The following is a 7,478-nucleotide window of genomic DNA, read 5'->3' on the forward strand; positions in this document are numbered from 1 at the left end:
AACAGTTTTTCAACTATGTGTTTGAAAGCCAGGGAAGACTCATGCAGACAAAATACACTCTCTTCCCATCCATTGGAGATGAGTAGAGAAACAACAATTAGCCAATAATTACCAGCTCTCATTTCTGCCAGTGTCCAAAGTGGGTTTTTAACCTTGCATGCTTTTAGTATGTAAACACACCTTCATTGGATGAGACCATGATCACTCACCTGTCTAAATAATTCACAATTTGCGGACTCATGCTCATACTCATGACTCTGATTTCCGTAAGAATGCCTTCCGTCATGAGTCCTTGAATATCCATTTTCTTGATGGCCACCTAGAATGACATTGAAAATCAGCAACTTTAGAAGTTGGTGGCACGAGACCACAGCACACATGGGATGAGTGATTTAGCAATGACACGGGTGAGCCTTGCCAAAGTGCCTTGGGATTAGACAAAGGAGAAATTAGGAACTGACATTCCAACAGCTCATTTCTCTGCTCCTTTGGGGGCCACTTACAGGACACGTGGCCACTGACATTTTGCCTTGTCCACTTGTCAGCAATCATGTCTCAGCTATCACCCCCAAAGCTCTGAGCACACTCTCTGTTTCTCTGTCTGCACTTCAGAAGAAGTAAAGCGTGCCTTGGTACTCTGTGGATACATCTTGGGCTACAGGCAGGGCTTGGGGCTTTTAGGGAGGCCTTGCAGATCTCTCCCTACGTGCAGTTCCCACGTGCAGCACTGCAGGTGGCTGAGGAACTGCCAGGAACATTCAGATGGATTTGCTGGCAGCCAGAAATGAGAATTCAGTACTCTGAAGCCGTCGGCCCAGAGAGCAGTGAGATGCTCTAAGGCACCACCTTTGTTGGAGCAATTGAGAGCCAGGGAGAGCGTCCTTCTCTGAAAGGAACCGCTGCCCTCCTTGCCTTCCTCCTGGCAGCTGAGCAGGACAAAGACTGTTCCAAATGCACTTGGCAGGCTGGCACCAGTCTGTGCTTCTTGTGCCTTTGCAGCACAGCTCTAGCCACAGCTCCAGCCCCAGCTGACACAAGAGAGGAAAGCCCTGGAGAGCAGCAGGATCTGCAGGGGCTGGTGACATTTACCTCTCCTCCTGTGGCAGTGTCTAATGCTCTGCAAACATCTCCAAATCCCCTAGAAACAAAAGAGCAGCAAAGAAAGGAGAAGCCATTTAGATCTTGGAGTGAAAGCCAGCCCAGACAGGAGATGTCTGCTGGAAATGCCTCAAACCTGCAGCATGCAGGAGGGCTCTGCCAGAAGGCAGATGATGCATTTTCCTCTCCAGTGCATGGGCACTGGGCCTGTTCCTGAAGCATTGGGCTGTAGTGCCTCAGCTCAAAAGGCCAGGTGATTCTTTCATCTCGGGTTTCAGTTTCTAAACTGGGCAGTTTTTATCCTGAGCACAGACTATTTCCTTCAGCAAACACTTGGGAAGGAATATTCCTGAGAACTGTTATCTCACTGCTGTGCTTGGGGGGTAGGTTGCTGTTTGTGGCAATGAATTACAAGTGTCTTTGACAATGCCTCCTGACCACACTTACAAATTCTGGCTGGTACTGAGACATGGGGCAGACTAACCCAGTGTCTGAATATGTTTGCAGCTTCAAAGTGCCTGACTTCACACTTGGTAGATATTCCAGCAGCAAATCACCTGCCCCATGACTGTGTAGAAGCAACTGTAGTTGGACTCACCCTCTGCCGACATTTTCCAGTTCAATGTATTTCCTGCGGGGATTCTCCACGTTCACCATTTTCCCTGAGGGAAACAAAATGCAAGATGCTCACTTGAAAGCAGAGATCCCACCATGCAAGAGATACAAAAGGCAGCCCCACTGGGGCTGTACACTCTGGGCTTCTGAGTCCTTTGTGCTCAGCTGGGTAACACCAACAACCCCAACAAGACAGGCAGCTCTGCAGTACAAGCAGGCCAGCACAGAGCCTGATTTTCCACAGGCCTTTGAAGAGATCTCTTGACAGAAAACAAAGCAGAGGGAGATGCATTCCCAGGAGAGGAGGGCACCTTCTCCACCTTGCAGCAGCTGGCCAAGAGAATGCCTTTCCCTTTGTAAAGCAAAGCAGCTGATGCTGTAAGCAATGCCAAGGGGGCCTCCAGCAGCAGCAGGAGCCTGAGGGGTGATGAGCAGGCTGAGCTGGAAGACGCCCTTGGCCGTGGCCCAGGTGGAGAAGCACAGTGCTCCTCCTCCCCCTGAGAGCAGGGATCAGTCCCTGCCATTGCACTGGCCCTCTCAGCCCCGCACACGTGCCCATCTTCCCGCAGCGGGCAAGGGCAGCAAGGACAGCAGTGCTCCCTCCTCAGGGGCCGGCGGGACACGGACAGCTGCCCAGAGGAGATGCTGCCCCTGGCTGAGCCCAGCCCAGGCCATGCAGGAGCCGGCCCAGAGCAGGGGCTGCTGCCTCGGGGCAGCTCCGCGCTGCAGCGGCCGGGCGGCAGCGGGACTCTCCCAGCTCAGCAAGGCTCCAGCCTCTGCACTCACACCGGCCCTCAGGGCCAGGGCAGCCACCACAACAAAGCTGCCAAAGCCCCAGCACCAGCCCTGACAAGCCATGGCAAGAAGGCACGGCCACAGCCAGCCCCTTCCAAGCCGGGGACCCCATTCAGGACACAGCAGGATTGGCTCTGAGCTCAGACACACCCAGGTGCACATCAAGGCCCTTTTTGTGCCAGCAGCTGATGGGAGACACAGAGACAACTGGGCTCTGTTCTCAGCCCCCCCCCAGGTCTTATCTGAGAGCACAGCACTGGCAGCTCTTCTGGGCAAGAAGCAGATTCAATGACTTGTGCTGCAGAATCACAGAGGATTTGATGTGTGTTCCTCGAGACTGATCTGAGCAGGGCTTGGGTCAATGGGCAGCATTCTAACAGTCATGGGAATGACTGGGAATCAGGGATGGAAAAGTGCCATGGATCTGAGGAATATACAGCAGAGGGGCTGGAGGCTTGCTCCTGAGAAATGCCTACAGTGCACTTTGATCTGATCAAGCCCCAGGGATGTGTTTCTTGGACACATCTTTCTAAGAACAAAACTAGGATATTAAATACAGATTGTGATAACATTATCTGTCTTTTCATTGTGGGCACAAAAAGAACACATTTGGCTCTCTGTTTCTATGTCACCCGATGTTCTTTCAAATGAGTTCTCACTAACAAATATATAATATTATTTAAAAAAATCCTGTAGATGTAGTAGTGGTAATAAGAACAGTCATAAAAATGACACCAGTAAGACACATGGGGGAGAAGAGTTCCTTCAGGATGGAGAAAAAACTCTACCCAAAAAAATCCAGAAAAACTCCAAACTAAAAAGTAAACAACAACCAAGATACAAAACGCCAAAACCAAACAAATTCTGTGAAGTTTTTTGCTCTGGGGATGGGTGAGAAGTCAGGAGTCTAAGGAGAATTTAGGAAGCTAACCATTCTATCCAGTTTGGCCACTAGCACAGAGGACTTGCCCACATCATTTCCTAGGTCACAGCCTTCTGCTGATGCAAGAACAAGCCCTGCTTCTGCCTTCAGCAGACAGGGAAGCTCAGGCAAAGCCCAGCACGTCCAAGCTGCCCTCAGAGGCAGCAGGAACACCCAGAGCACTCTCTTGCTGCCTTGGAGCACAGCATTTCCTGTGGGGAGCCCTAAATGCCCCTGGGACACCAGAGTGAGGAGGATCACTTGGTGCAGCTGTGCTGACACGTGCACACAGTGCACTGTCCCTCAGAGAAGAAAGACACCAGACGTACTCAGGAGCTCCAGGGAGTCATCCTCCACCTCCTGTTGCTGAGCAGCAGCTCTGTCACTGCTGGAGAGGAACCAACTGCCCAGGCTCCACTTCTGAGCTGGGCCAGCAAAGGCTCCTTTAGGTGACACTGCTGCTGCTGCTGCTGCTGCTGCTGCAGGTTCAACAGAAGAGCCTGTGGAGATCTGAGACAACAAAGGAGTTTGTGTCAGAAAAGTGGCTGGCAGAGATTAGCCCCAGATGCCATTTCAAATGCAAGCCCTTAGGGAGGTGCTGTCAGCCACCTGCAGGGCTCTGCCATGGGTTTTTTCTGATGTTCACTTCTCTGACTGGATGGAACAATCCCAAAGGCTGGTTTTACTCAAGTTCATGGCCAAATTAATTTTCCATTTCCTCCAAAATCCATTTGCATGGATTTTCTGAAGGATGACTGCCAAAATGACCATTCCATTTCTCTGAAAGAACTCTTTTCCCCTTCCAAGGGCTGCAGACACACTTGCAGCTCTTTGTTCAGATGTTCTACCTCCTCCCATGGAGTCCTTTTTGTCTCCCCCATCTTCAGAACGTGTCCAAGGGGCAGCGCTTCTGCCTGGGACAGTTTCTGGTCCTCGCAGGAATCTCGGGGCTCCTCGCTGCCAGTCCCTTGATGGAAATCTCTGCAGGCTGCCAGGCGAGATGTCAACACTCCCACCTGGAGTCAAAGAGAACAAAGCAGTCAGAGAGTGCAGCTTGTCCCTGTCAGCCAAGAGTCATGGACTGTGAGGAAAGGGAGAGACCAGATTCACAAGGGATACAGACAGCTTCTTTCAAGATCCAGCTGGGTCACCGTCTTCACCTGCAAGAACCCCTCAAGAAACAAGGAGAGCAGGAAGAGGCCAGCAGGAATGCCTTCACATGACTGCTGGCCAAAAGGCCAAAGCACTAGTCCCCTGTCCAGGGCAGCAGCTGAGATTCAGCCCAGCAGGGAGTGTCCTTCAGAGTGGCTGTGACAGACACTGGAGCAGGAGGGCACTCAGAGGCATCACCCCACCCCCTGCTGCTCTGCTGGGGAAAGGCAAGAAGGGCAGAAAGCACCAGGTTGGTGACTGCAGTGGCTATGGCTCTTTCACTCACTGGTTCCTCTAGAGCCTCTTGCTCCTCAGGGAGATGAATCCTCTCTTCTCTTTCTCCTGGAATCATCATTACTTCCTCCAGCCTCTTGTCTGTCGTACTGATCCTAGCCTGGGTTTGTTGCATCTCTGCCTGCAGCTCCTCACCAAAGTTCTGTGAAGAGCAAGGAGAAGCTTTGATGAGTGGAGTGGCTGCCACTCCTCCACTCACCTGGTCTTGTAAAATGCGCCTGAGATGATAGATATTCCAGTGGAAAAGAATTCTTCTCATCTCTTTTGTGCTCCTCCTCTTCACTCCCATGATGTCACTGGGGAACACACACAGCTCTTCTTGTGCCTCTGCCTCCATGTTCTGTAGACACAAATGCAGAGCAAGTGACTGTGAGATGCTGCCCCTGTCAGAATCCCAGCAAGCTGGGGCCGAAACAGGACAGCTCAAAGCCCATTTTCCAGGAGTCACTGGCTGAGGGGAATGGCTGGGTCCTGGCAGGACGCCGGCACTCAGCATCCTCAGCCACCAACAGCAAGAGCTGGCTGCTCAGAAACTTGCAGCTCTGCCTTGCACTAAAGACAGCACCCTCCAGAACTGGCACTTACTGTCTGGGCAAGTTGTGGCTGTGGTGTGACCACAGCTGGAGCCTGGTGGTCATTGGGCTCCTCTCTGGCCTCTTCTCCAGGAGCACAGGGAGCCAGAGGAGAATCTTCTCTTGGTTCTGTGCTCTGTGGACAGAGAGGAGTGTGAGACACAGGCCATTACCTATAATTTACAACCTTTTTTCTATTCAGATCTACAACCAACTCTACTAAGCACAAATCGTATTTGATATTCTAAGTCACTCAGACTAAATTCAAATGGGCTGATTCAAGTGGACTGCAAATTGCTCTGAATTAGATAATCCCCCCTGGCTACTCTGGGCAGGCAACATTCTCTCTGCAAAACTGGGCTTTTAGTTGTTTTTAAAGCTCTGCAATGGAAAATTAGGAAATAGCCAGTGATGCCTTTGCTCTTGCTGCTGCAGACATGGAAATGGATTTTCTTGCAGCCTACTCAGCTGGCTCTCTACTCTCTACTGCCACAGGCCAAGCTCACAGCTTGCTGCACAATTCTTAAACACCAGGAACATCAAATGTTCTTTTCTCACTCACCTCCGGATCGGCCTCTCTGAACACCCGGCTCAGGTGACCTGCAGTGGGCAAGGGAAAATGAACCAGATTCTTTGAGGAAACTGGAAACAACCAGAGCATTTTTAGAAGGTCTCCCAGTCCCCCATTTTCCAAGTTGTGCTGCTTGACCCAGCAAAGGGAGGAAATGACAGACTCTGCTGCCACAGACTGTCCCATGGAGGGAACACAACCCCTGCAGGTTCCCTTGCAAATGCTGCCCCACAGCCCTGGCCACAGACACCCCCTTTGGAGCTGAACATGTTGGCAGGAGGAGCTTTACCCAAGTGGCATCCAAATGGTCTTTCTGTTTCGAAAGAGCAGGAAGACACGAAAGCCAGGTTAGGTGACACCCAGAGAAAACCTCTACTTACGTGCCAGGTGTGTCATAAAATAAGTTGAATAACCTATTTTATAAGCAGTGAAAACTGCAGCAGCAAGTTGCCCAATCATTTTGGGAACTGCTGTGCAAGTTTTCAACTGCTTGAAAAAGAAGAAAAAACAAGTATTCTGTCAAGGAGCAAATGCCCGCTGACAAAATCCTCGCGCACAGGATGAAACTCCTGCACAGAGCGAACTCAAGAGCTGCTCTGACACCGCTGAGGCCTCCCGGTCTCCAAGGCAACCTTGTGATGTCACCACGAGCACGTGGCAACCGTGCCCTGACATCACAAAGCAAAGGCTCTGTGCTGGTCTGTGAATTGGTGCAGGTGGATGGAGTGATGTTTGTGTAGGCCCAGGCTGCATTTTTCCCTGTGTCCCCCCTGGGCTGCCTTTTTCAGCTCTTGTTTTTCCCCCTGTGCCCCCTGTGTCCCCTGTGTCTGTGCTGGGCCCCAGCTGGCGGCCGGGCCGGGCGGAGCAGCAGTTCCAGCCCCGGGTGTCCCTGGAGCGCTGGGAGCTGCCGGTGGCCCCAGGCACTGTCCCCTGAGGAGCTGCTGAAGGACAGGGAGACACAGGGGGCTGAGGGGGCTGAGGAGGCGCTGACGCTGCAGGGACAGTGCCCTTGAGCTGCTGGGGGCACTGAGGGCTCTGGGGGAGCAGAGGGCCACGGGGGCACTCGGGGCACAGGGAAGTGGCACAGGCTGAGGGCGCTGGCGGCTCCAAGGCCCCGGGATGGCTCCGAAGGGATGGAGTGGGCTGAGAGGACTGCGAGGGGCTGGAGAAACTGAAGGGGCCCGGGGCTTTGCCCAGGGCACGCTGGGGCTCAGGGGATGGAGGGGCCAGCAGGGAGCACACAGGGCTCCGGGCCTGCAGCTCTGCCAGCCCTTGGAACCAATTGCAGAGGCTCCACTTTGGCCACAGCTGCCCTGCAGACCTTGAGCACAGGCGGGCACTGACAGGAGGCAGCAGGGAGAAGCTGAAGGCCACCAGCTCCAGCAGTGCCCAGGGAGCTGCTGCTGCCAGCCCAGAGCCCGGGTGAGGCCGCAGGGCCGCTCAGGCAGCCTGGGGCTGA

Source organism: Zosterops lateralis, assembly GCF_965231275.1.
Source record: "Zosterops lateralis genome assembly, contig: HAP1_HAP1_SCAFFOLD_55, whole genome shotgun sequence".
NCBI classification, from domain to species: Eukaryota; Metazoa; Chordata; class Aves; order Passeriformes; family Zosteropidae; genus Zosterops; species Zosterops lateralis.